Source organism: Heterocephalus glaber, unplaced genomic scaffold (assembly GCF_053883595.1).
Source record: "Heterocephalus glaber isolate CG9 unplaced genomic scaffold, H.glaber_assembly_v1.0 deba00001572, whole genome shotgun sequence".
NCBI lineage: Eukaryota > Metazoa > Chordata > Mammalia > Rodentia > Bathyergidae > Heterocephalus > Heterocephalus glaber.
Genome location: NW_028258357.1, coordinates 6,594,263 through 6,606,479, shown reverse-complemented (window position 1 = coordinate 6,606,479; position 12,217 = coordinate 6,594,263).

Here is a 12,217-nt window from a genome sequence, read left to right as displayed (position 1 = left end):
GAAAGGAAAAACTATGAGAAAAAAAATGGAAATGAAGTCTATGTAAATAGAGAAGGGTGGAGGGGGTGAAGGGTGCACAGGTAACGGGGAAAAAATAAGAAGCAAGATACATCATGTACAGGTACAAACACCCAGTGATAAATGTAAACGAATTGTATACCTAAAATGTATCAATAAAAGAACTAAAAAATTTAATATATTACTTATAAGAAAAGTATTTATGATTTATACATAATCATAATGGTTGTATGGTGGTCCCTAAACATTCATCCAGATTTTAATCCCTATAATATGTGGATTTGACTTTATTTGGAAAAATGAGTGTCTGTAGATGTAATTAAATTAAGGAACTTGAGTTGAGATCACCCTGCATTTTCCAGATAAGGTCTAAGTCCATTGACAAGGATTTTTATTAGAGGAAAACACAGAGGGAAAATAGACAACATGAAGAAGCCAGGTGCAGACAGACAGATTCTATAATGATGTAGCTACATGTCAAAGACCCTGGTATTCACTAGAAGCTGGAAGCAAACAATTAATTCTCCTCTGTTACATTCCTAGGGAGAGCGGCACTCTGAACATTTTGTTTCAGACTTTTGGCTTCTGGGACTGGGGAAGAATAAATGTCTGTTTTAATTTACCCACAGAAACTAAAGCAAGCACAGAAAAATTATATGTCATCCAAAAATCAAGTTCTTAATGGGTGAATCCCTTATATTTACTTGTGGAACACATAATGTCTGAACACTTATAACACCCCCATTTAGTACAATATAACATATTGATTTTTGCTGTACACACGAAAGTAGTCAAATTCCTATCAAATTGGTTCAGGTCATGGTGTTCAAATGGTCTCTTGACACAAAATGAGGCATTAAGCTTCAGGAGAATTAAGCTCTCTCTCTCCTGTTTTGCTTATTGTAGTAAATTATACATAATATAAAATCTATTTTGTAATCATTTTAAGTATATAATTTACATTTTTGTGGGACCATCTCCATCATCCATATCCAGAACAGAACTTTTTCATCATCCTAAACTGGGTAGCTGATAAACAATAGCTTCCCAATATCTTCTTCCTGGAAACCATTTTTCTACTCTCTGCTACATAGATTTAACCTCTTTTCCCTCTACTGTACTGTGTTAGATACTTTCCTCTAGTTGCTGAGACAAAATATCCTGACACCCAAAGTTAAAGGGGAAAGGGTTTATCTGGCTTACAGTTCGTGGAGGTTCAGTCCATAATCAGCTAGCTCCAAGGCAGGGTGGCAGAAGGGCAACAGTTCATGGCAGTAGAAGACAGCAAAAGGAACAAGAGAGTTTAACAGCATCTTTCAGCCTCCTTTATCTTGTTCAGACTACCAGGGATTAGGGTGGTGCCAAGCCAATCAGTGTGCTTATTTAGTAATCACATACCTTTAATCCCAGCATCACACACTCTAGATTCAGCCATCTATGACCCCATGAGGCTTTGGGGGGACATCTAGATCCAACTGATAACACTTGCTAATTTTGGTTGTTACATCAACTGTTTGTACATGCAAGTTACATGCAAAGAGCAAGACGATATTTAGGCAGCAATTAAAAGTATTTTAGTTTTTAAATATTTTTCTTTTAATTTTGTTATGAGCTAAAACAACAATTGGTTGTCTATGAGATTTTAACTTTTCTGCCTATATTACACACACTGTTGCTTATACTTACAAGGTAAAGAAAATTTTACCTTGGAAGTATAATCTAGTAGTTAAAAGGATATAACTTTCACCTAGAAGCCTTTGTAGTGTTCAGAGTAATAATAACTTTGGCTGGAGAGAAGGCCGAGAAAAGTGGCATAATTTTGAATTCCTTATTTGTATAAAGCTCCTGAGTATTTTAAAAGCAAAACAATTCCCCTTCTCTACCTCCAACCTCACCTGAGGTTTCTACTGCATCCCTAAGTGTCAGCATAGTGGTGGAAAGGTTAATGGTTCCCACCTGAACTTGACTTCAGGCGTACTCAGCACAGAGCCAAGAAGTATCAAAAGATAGACTTTAATGCTTTCACCCATAGCTCTTGCCCTCAAGTTCACTTATGACTAAGTTTCCAGGTTTCTGTTTTCATTAAGCTGTCTGCCCTGTGGAGACATATTTGAGGGAATTTAAGAACTTATTTGCAGAGGATCAAATTGTGAACATATGCACATGCTCATGTCATGTAAATTGGAAGGTGGCAGCACATTAATAGGGCTTGTGAGACTGATGGTAGATTCCACAAAAAGGCAAACATTCACCAAATCACTTCTGCCCTTGCAAATCAAGAACTTTCACATTGTGTTGGCTTAGAATTATGAATTTGAATAGAGATTTTAATGTGTTGTTGGGATTTAAGGGCTGTAGTACACTTCTACACAGATGTTATTTACCTTCATGAAAATCTCTACTTCCTGACAGATCTAAGAGGAAGCTTTAGTTACATAAGCTTGTAAAGGCAGTCACCTTCTCCCAAATATACTACCTGGAGAAAGATCCTGTTGAATTTTATGTAGGAAAGGGAGGTGTCCAATTAAAATAATAGGAAAATGGAAAGCAAATCTTCACAATGGAGTTCTTGTTTCCAGAAAAGCACTCTGAAGTTTTAGCACACAAAATTCTCCCATCCAAGTACTAACCAGGCCCAACCCTGCTTAGCTTCCGAGATCAGATGAGATCAGGCACGTTCAGGGTGGTATGGCCATAGACAAGCACACAAAATTCTGTAACTGTCATGCTTGTGTTTTGAGGGTCAGCATCTCAGATGATGCAAATATATTTTGCATGTACAACAATTTCCTAAACTGTGACATTTTTCATTTATGTTAATTAGAAGCTGATCTGGTGCATATATATGAGCTTACATTTAGTTGCCCACTCCCTAAGAAAATAAACAAATAATATAAGTTTTCAGAGCAATTAGCAATTTCCTTCTTAGGTGATATGTTAGACTTGTGAATGATTGTTTTGGGTTACAGAATACATGCCCATCTAAAAAAAAAGTGGTTGTTATGCATTGATTTTTTTCTCTAGGAGTGGAAAGGAATAAGGAACAAAAAGAATCATGAAAAGGACAAAAATTTAGCATTCAGCAGGACTGAGGTAGGAAGATTTGAAATGACTGCAACATTTTTTTTTCAATGTGACTCAAATTACAGGAAAGAAGAGTAATTGCTAGTATTATGATGACCAAAATATGGTGCCCTGGGCTCTCATCCCAGGCAGGCAGGATTAGATTGTTCTTTTAGCTGCATCATACATGGCAATGTCATACATATTAAGGAAATAGTAAACCTTCCATCTCCTTTCACCGATTTTCTTTATTTCTCCCCAAATGAAATGGTAAGATCTGTCACCTGGGGGTAGTTATAATAATCACAGCTGCTGATATTGCTGATGGCAGAAACAGAACTGGATCAAGGAAAATGTGACCCCAAGTACATGGTTTTAGACTCTGGTTGTGACAGCTAATGCAATCATTGCCGGAGGAAAATGAGTCCCTTGACTAAACTCACCCTGATTCGAAATCTGATGTAAAAAAATGTCTGGTAGAGTGAAAAGGCCGCATTGGCGGGCATGCCTTGTTGTGCACATAAATGTAATGATTGAGAATTGCTAATTATCCTTGCGATTCTGTATGGTGTTGCATCTCACATGCACTTTAAAATATGTGTTACTTGTTGAGAAGCTGCTCTCACAACTTAGGTTTTAATGGGGTGAATAAAAAGCCACAAGTGCAGAATGGAGAAAACAATATCATGACTAAGAACAGTTTTTTTTAGAAAATACATAAATATTCAATAGCCATCACCACACCCTATTTCTGTAACTCAAGATTGCAGGTGCTTTTCATTTTCCTTTGGAGTACAATCTGAAGGCTGTCCCAGGCATCACCCTGTGGTCAGTAGACACAATTCACTGGCACTCCGGGAGAGATATCTTGTGATGCTCAATATGGAATGGACCTTATGTTAAGAAAGGTCAAAAGGGCTATTTGAAACTTGTGCTAATAATAAACATTTGAAATGAGTTACACTGGTCATTTTGTATTAGCTTTTTCTTTCTACTGACAGCATAGTCTTACTAGGAAGAAGCTGATTTGAACGTTAGATAGGGATAATTGCTTTTAAAATCGAAATATTTACATGCAAATGAATGATTTTTCTATTTAGATCTGAGCATTTCTTCAACTATTAGTTTATTATCGACATCCTGCTATTATGAGGAAGATTTTTTTCTGATTTATATGTAGTGATTCTTGCTAATAACTAACTGGGTGTACCTGTAAAGAACCAGCCTGACTTTTTTATAAAATCTGTAATCCTATCCTGAAGCAGATTAATTTTTTCAAGAATTTTTCAAACAAGGATCAAAAAATTGGACAAAACAAATGACTTCAAAGTTGGCTGCTTTGAAGATCAAAACACATTGGGTTGACAAAATCTCAAGATGTTTTATTTCGATGGTCAACAGGTACTTGTTGATGGCCTGCTGCTATAGGCCAGGACCACTGAAAGCTAAGTTAACAGTAATAAAAAATACAGACATCACAATACTACTTTCTACTAGCTATCTTTTAAAACATGGAAATACATTTAGAGTCAATATTGCTGTGAAGTCTCTCTTTATGGAAAGTATGTGCACCTGTGTTTCATTTACTGAACACATAGACAAGAATAACTCTTCTGCAACAAAGTGTATAATGGGTGGTTGTCACTATGAGAAATAAGCTATGGTCCCTGACCTCAGGAGGTTTATTGTTTAGAAAGAGATACTACCATGTCTTTGATACAAGGTAGTACAGAAAATAAAGTGACTGTCTTTAAATTAAAAAAAAAAAATGTTTTGACATTTATGTAAATTTGCATGAAGGAAGGAAACAAAGGGAAACTGTCCTTCACACCTGGGTCTCTTCATCTGTCTAATTACAAGTGCTCTTTTATACTTAGCTCCCACTCAGGACCCTGTTTGAGAATTGTATTGTGATATTCAGAAGAGGGAAACTATGTTATGTTTTAAAAAAAAGCTTGATACTGCAGACATAAGACATAAATTTCAAAATGTTACTTTTAAAGAGCGTTGATTACATATATTTCAAAGCTGCCATAGTGCCTGTCCAGTGAAATGTTATCTCTTAGTATCTTGAAGATATAAATTTATTTTTCTCACTGAAGGATGTATGACCTTTTGCTGTTATTGTGGCTGATTTCTTTATCAGGAGCAGGATAAAAATCTATGTCTTAATATTCCTGTAGGCTCCAGAATCCCTTGCAGATTCCTTACATGCTCAATTCCCTTATAGAAATGTGTGCAGTATTTGCATATAACGTACACACTTCTTCCTATGTACTTTAAATTGTCTCTAGATTATACTACACAATACAATATGAATATTTATAAATAGGTGTTGCATTACATTGTTTAGAGAATAATGAAAAGAAAAAGCTATACATATTCAGATCAGATCAAATATTTGTAATATTTTGTATTTGTGGTTTGTTTAATCCACGGATATAAAACCCATGAATAGAGAGGGTTGCCTCTGATTTAAAAATGAGTGAAGCTGCATTCCTTAAAACTCCCCAAGTACATTTCTATCAAAAGGCCTCTATTCCTCCCTCTATAGTACTGAATTTTTTTTTTAAATGAAGTTTATTAGATTTCAGAACTGTCTGGTTTACTAATTCATTTACCTTTAAATTATTGGAATATGAGCTCCGTAAAGACATGGCCTGTATCCACATGTGTAGAGTACCATAATGGATACATTAGATCTTTAATAAATATTTGTTAAAATGTGATGAATTTTTATTTTCATAAGTAGAAGGGATTAGTTTTGATTTAAAGAGTTAAATTATGAAAGATGTCGTTTGAGGTCCAATTTGCACATAAATATTAACAAAAGTGGGATAAGAAAGGAAAGCTTACAGAAGAACTTGAACAAATTAGACAGCAAAAGTATATGTCTGCTTTAGTCGCGTTTTCTTCACTGCCTCCCTTAATCTGTCTGCTTCAGTGTCAGGACATGAGCAAAATGTTAATACATAACCCTCATGGCCTGGAGTCCAGCCGTGGATACAGTACTTGTTCCTAACTGAAATTACCTGAGTCTGATCTTTTTGATCTGGATTTCTATCAGCAATCTGGTCTTCTGAGCTTTGACCACAATCTCTGATCAGGCTAGACATCTCCAAAACTTTCCAAACTTTTGTGAAATACATTACATGGTCAGGTTTGTCACAGAAATGACACTACTTCTCTGGTATCAAAATGTGTCTAAGTCACTTTCCTTGTTGCTGGGACAAAATGTCAAACACCTGCATCTTAAAGATGGAGAGGTTTATTTTGGCTCATATTATCAGTTCATGGTCAGTTGCCTCCAGGGCAGAAATGGCATGGTGCAAAGGCCCAAGGAGAGGCCAGCTGTTCATGTCATGGTGGCCAGGAAGCAGAGAACGGAGGATCCACAGAAGGATTCCAGATTATGCCCCCAGTGACTGGCCTTTGGCCAGGTCTCAGATCCTGTGTAAGAGCAAGTCAGGTCTAACTCCCCCATTATCCAATTACCATCCAAATCCTGCCTCTGAGAGTACAAGAGTTTTGGGGGTTATTATTTACGTAAACCATAACAGTATCATTGATACCAAGTGATTCTATTAATCTGGCAAAGAGTACTTTACTTGAAATAAAGCCTCAGTTTGAGAGATTGGCTTGAAATATGAATTATGTACTCCTGATTTGTATTGTTTATATTGGCCACATTAATATTTTAATAGAGGAAGTGACATTATAGAACAGCAATTTTTAAAAATCTGATTGTTATAAGTAGCATGGAAAGAAACTAGGTCTTAATGGCCAGACAGTACTATTTGGACTTCCCATTGAAAAAAGTAAGTTATCAGATCCTCAAAACTTCATTACAATCTTACTGAAAAGGAAATGCCTCTAGTAAACCATTCTAAGACTTCTTTCTTTGTAGATACATATTTAGAAATAAAGAGAATAAATAATAATAAAGTATTATAGATACAAAAATAAAATTATATCCAGTTGAAGGTAATACTCCAGGCTGAAGTTCGGTTGAGTATGGATGAATACAATCCCACCAAATTCTTACTCTTTCATGTACATCTATTTGAACTCTGTTTAAGGATTTTATTAGGAACATTGACTTCTTCTCAGAAGACTTTATGAATGTATGCTCATTCTGTAACTTTCCTTTTTCATTCTTTCCTGACACATTCTGTTCTAAAGCTTGTTAATCTTTTTTTTTTCTCTTCTCAGCATGTTTGTTTATTTCTTTTTTTTGTTTATTTATATATTAATTGGTACATTTTAGGTATACAATACATTTACATTTATCATTGGGTGTTTGTACCTGAACATGATGTATCTTAGTTCTTATTTTTTCCCTCATTACCTATGGCCCTTCACCCCCTCCACCCTTCCTTATTTACATAGACTTTGTTTCTATATCTTCAAAGCAGTGGTCACAGTTAGAACCTAGTTGCTGGTGAGTTGAGCCAGTCACTTGGTCATTTTTAGTTAACTTGGCAAATTTCTTTCACTTTGAGCCTGTTGCTTTTAATTCTCAGAATATAATTTTATATCCTTAATTTTACATTTTGGGGTTATGGTATCACTCTAAGATACTGAACACAAGATTAGCTAAAATCTCATGTTAAAGAAACTCAAAACAATTATGAGGAAGTCAGTATGACTTTTTTTTTTCCTTAAATTCTTTTATTGGTAACAAAACAGATGAATGAGGCTCTAGAAAAATTCAAATCAGTATGACTTTTGAGAGTGGAGACAGAATGAGATCTGGTCAAAGGTCTTGGGGCACTCAAACAAAACCATACTCAAACCATAGCATAGATCAAACATAATTATAATATTGAGCCTTATCAAATGGAAACAGGAGAACATTAATGAAAATAAAAAATCTTTCAAAGACAATTTAGTCAGGAACTGAAAAGGTTTGATTTCCAATCTAATGATCTATTTCTAAAGGTTTATATAAAGAAGAATATGTAGGTAGAACTAAGTTGGAAGGTGATGCAACACATCCAAAGTAGAAAAGTGAGGAAAAGTACCAGCTTTTAAAAAATAACTGATTAGGGACAAGTATTCCTCAGATAATTATTTAGTGGAAGTGCAATTGTGAGTTCTTGTTTCTTCTTTATGCTTCTCCTTTCTAATTTTTATAATGGAAATGCATTCTTCAATTATAGAAGACAGAAATATATGCTATTTAAACTCTTTGAGAAGATTTCTTTGAGTCTTGTTTTATGGAACATATGTCCTACATATGCCAAAGGGAAAGATTGTTTATTTCGTACATTAGAAAATATTCTGTATTTCTTTGAGACTTGAGTCTGGAAATCTTGTTGTGACCCTTCGGAAGATGACTGGTGGTAAGAGAAGTGTAAAGTATCATGTGCATACACTCTCTCACAAACAAAATTTTCTTTCGAACATGTACAATGTAGTGCAAGAAAAATATGGGTTCCTTAGACATAGTGGTAGGTTTTTCAATATTTATTTTGATTAAAAACCTTTTAAATACCTTCTACCATATAGCACTGAAACTTTAATATTATGAAAGAAAATGAACTAAGGCTACAGCTTTCAGAAGGAGAGTTAGTAAATTGTGAGAATATTGCACTTGATCCAGTTAAGGTCAAAGCACAGATTATTCCCCATAGATTTTGATAAGCAATGGAGCCAGTATTCATCTGCCTTTGTTTCTAATCAGCCTAGGGTTCTTTTACTCAGCAAACTGCAGCTCTGCCCACTTTCCTGATGCCAGCAGTCGACACAGCCAGTTGCTGGTCACTGCCACTCCAGCCTGTCACAGCCAATGCCAACTTGTGCTGCGCCCCATAGGTCGACTCTATTGGATGCCATTTTCTGCCTCTTGTCTCACTGACTGTTGGTCTCTGGAGCTCTGTTGTGTTAACAGCTCTCAGGGTTTTGTTTTGTTTTGGAAATGACTGCTCTGGCTATACTACTCAGGATAAAAATCCCAAATTGATTTGGTGGATTTTTGGAGCCAACACTACCCAAGAAATAAGTTAGGGGCAGGTTTACAGGGACACTAAAGTGAGTCTTTATTTTAACAGGGACTATGCTGCAACATGGTGAGGGTGAGGTGAGGGAGGGAACAGAGACATGGCTGGGGAGTGCTGCTTATATAACAGCCTGAGGCCTGTGTCAGTGAGGGGCAGGGCTGAAGCAAGGGAATCTTCTAGAAGGCTTACTGTCAATGTTGGGTATGCAAATAAGGAGCCCTGATCCCTCTCTTCCTGATCTTAGCCACCCAGAGTTCCTTCTTCCTTCTTCAAAACATGCAACAGTATTTATAGAAGAGGTTGGAGTTGGGGAGAGCCACCATGTTGCCTGGCTGAACTCATGTTAGAGTGGAAAATGGCAGTTTGATAGCCAAGAAGAACACTGAAGCAAACTGTCCCAGTCCATTAGGTCACAAAAGGGAACAAAGGAAAAGGAGAGGGAGAGGTAGACAGCTACTGGGAAAGCCACCTCTGCCCCCTCCAGCCAGAAGAAAAATGAGTCAGGCTCTTCTCTGTCTCATCTTCACCATTGCTCCTATGTGAGTCTCTCTAACTAACCAATCAAAATAGGGTTGCAGCTTAGGATTTCTCCCCAGACAATGAACCACCTCTGAAAAACCATATGAAACCCATAAAATATAAATTAACTCTCCCACTCTCTCTGTACACGACACTCACTTCAGATCTGCCCTGATTCAGTGCATGTGCATATAATTCTTATTTTCCTAAATACATGCTGTTCCTGTGACTACTTTGCCAATGTTCTTTCTAAAAATTAAATTTATATGACAAGGGTTATAGCTCAGTAGCATGAGCTAGGCCCTCAGTTCAATCCTCAGCACCACAAATAAATTTATTTATTAACTGATGCATAAAACAGTACACATTATTAGGGTACCAAGGGTTGTTTTGATTTATGTATACTTTCATTGCTTTTCCTAATTAATAACCTGTAGACTTACATGTTACAGATTTATAATAAAATTAGTCTGTTTCATTTTTTGTACTTTTATAATGTAGATTTAAAGATTTTTGGAGAGGCAAGATATGGAAGTGAGAGAATGAAACTAGTTGCATATCTACTCTAAGTTGCAGTAATAGAATTATCTAATACAATTTTGAATCATGGCTCTGAAAAACTAAGAGAAAACCAACTCATTGATAATGCTATGTGGTTGAGTGCTTAGTTTTGAGGCCAAAGAAGCAGTTGTAAAATGCTTTTAAGTCACAGAAAAGGTAAAGTCTTCAGTCAGTGTTGTCAAACTCTGGCTCCTGTTGTCCCTAGAGATGCTCCCTAATAGGAAATAAATATTTACCCCCTCCCCCATTCATATGTTGAAGCCATAATAGTATTTGGAGATGTGTTGTCTAGGAGGTGGTCATAGTTAGGTAACTGGTTGAGGGGCAAAGGTTTAATGGAATTAGTGTCCCTGTAGGAGGAGAAAAGAGTCCATGGTCCCCTTTATGTACTATGTAAGGACACAATTAGCAGGTGGTTGTCTGTAAGCCAAGGAGAGAAATCTTACAAAGAGTTGAATCAGTCAACACCATTTTCTGGAACTCCTCTACCTCCAGAATCATGAGAGATAAATTTCTTTTTTTAAACTATTGCACATTGACCAAAAGATATTGAAACCAAAATAAATATCCAACTCAATTATCTGTGATTCCTATCATTTTCTTGCATTTACATCAGAATGGTACCTCCTCACTGATCAATTTAAATCTTCAGGATAATCTTCCCCTGGTGTTTTCTGGAGAAAGATCAATTTATTCAAAACAAAACAAAAAAATATATCTAAAGGATATAAGTTCAATTTAAGTTTTAAAAAGAATTATTTCAATTTGATCCCTGGAAATATGTTAGGTGTGAAGTAGATATCAATTTTGTACATTTACGCTAAAACCTAAAACAAAACAGGGTTTGTAAAAACTTCCATTTATTTTAGCCAAAATTACCTTCTACAAATTTACCTGAGTGATTTCTTTGAATTTCTACTACTTAATATTCAAAGAGACTAAGCAATCTTAGTGGTGTTATAACAGTTTTAGCAATTTGTTCAATTGAAATATTATATTGTACCTTCACTTGATTTAAAACAGAAAAGAAAAAACATCCAGGTGCTCATAATTTTTTACCTTTATAAACATATTAGAATTAAATCATCAGCCTGGTGATCTGCTCACAGGTGTTTGGCAGAAATGAATGCAGGGCGAGGTACAAAAATCAAAAAGCAGGGACAGCACAACCTGGTCTTTTTCCTGGGATACCAGAGCATGTCAAAACAGTGAAAATGCCCAAAGAGTCAGGAAGCTTTACAAAACCATGGTTTTCAGAAAAAAATTAAGGTTGGATTAGCTCTGCATTTTTAAAAACAAAATGTCCAGCAGACAAGGATTTTAAAACAAAATAGATGAATGACAAAAACACAATCACACATATAAACATGTATGAAATAGCACTTACAACTGTCTTTGCTACTGCACTATATAACTTATGAGTACCCAGTAGTTTTAATTATAAGAAGGAAGTGGTAACAATTTCCTCTTTGAAACTGTAAAAGCTATCCATATGAGAGAACATTTGATAAATTGGGGTTATTCAGACTCTCCTTATCAGGTGCTGCCAGGCTGATGTGATCTCTTATCTTCACTGAACTTCGGTGGCCTCCCACAGCCCACCTCCAGATTTTTCTTGTAATCAGTAGCACTTCGAAGAATTATCTCATCTCTCCATTACCACACAGATCCCAAACCAGTGTCTCTGTGGATTACTATCAAGAGCCTCCGGTAGCCTTTAACACAGTATCCACCTAACAGTAGGCACCATGGGTAGCAGCATGCTCTATCAGATGAACTCTAATTTCTGCTAGGTAACTCCCTTGCCCACTATGGCTACAATATCTTGACTACATTTACCGGATGTCATACAATCAGCACGGTGATCTGTCTCTGTGAAATAGGAAGAAAATGTCCGAAGGGGAAGGGTAGAGAAAAGGAAAGAAGGGAAAGAAAAAACTATGAAAAAAGGAAAAAAATGGAATCAAAGTCTGGTAAACAGGGAGGAGTGGAAGAATTGAAGGGAGGGTGGGGGAATGGGGAAAAAATAAAAAGCAAGATATATCATGCAAAGG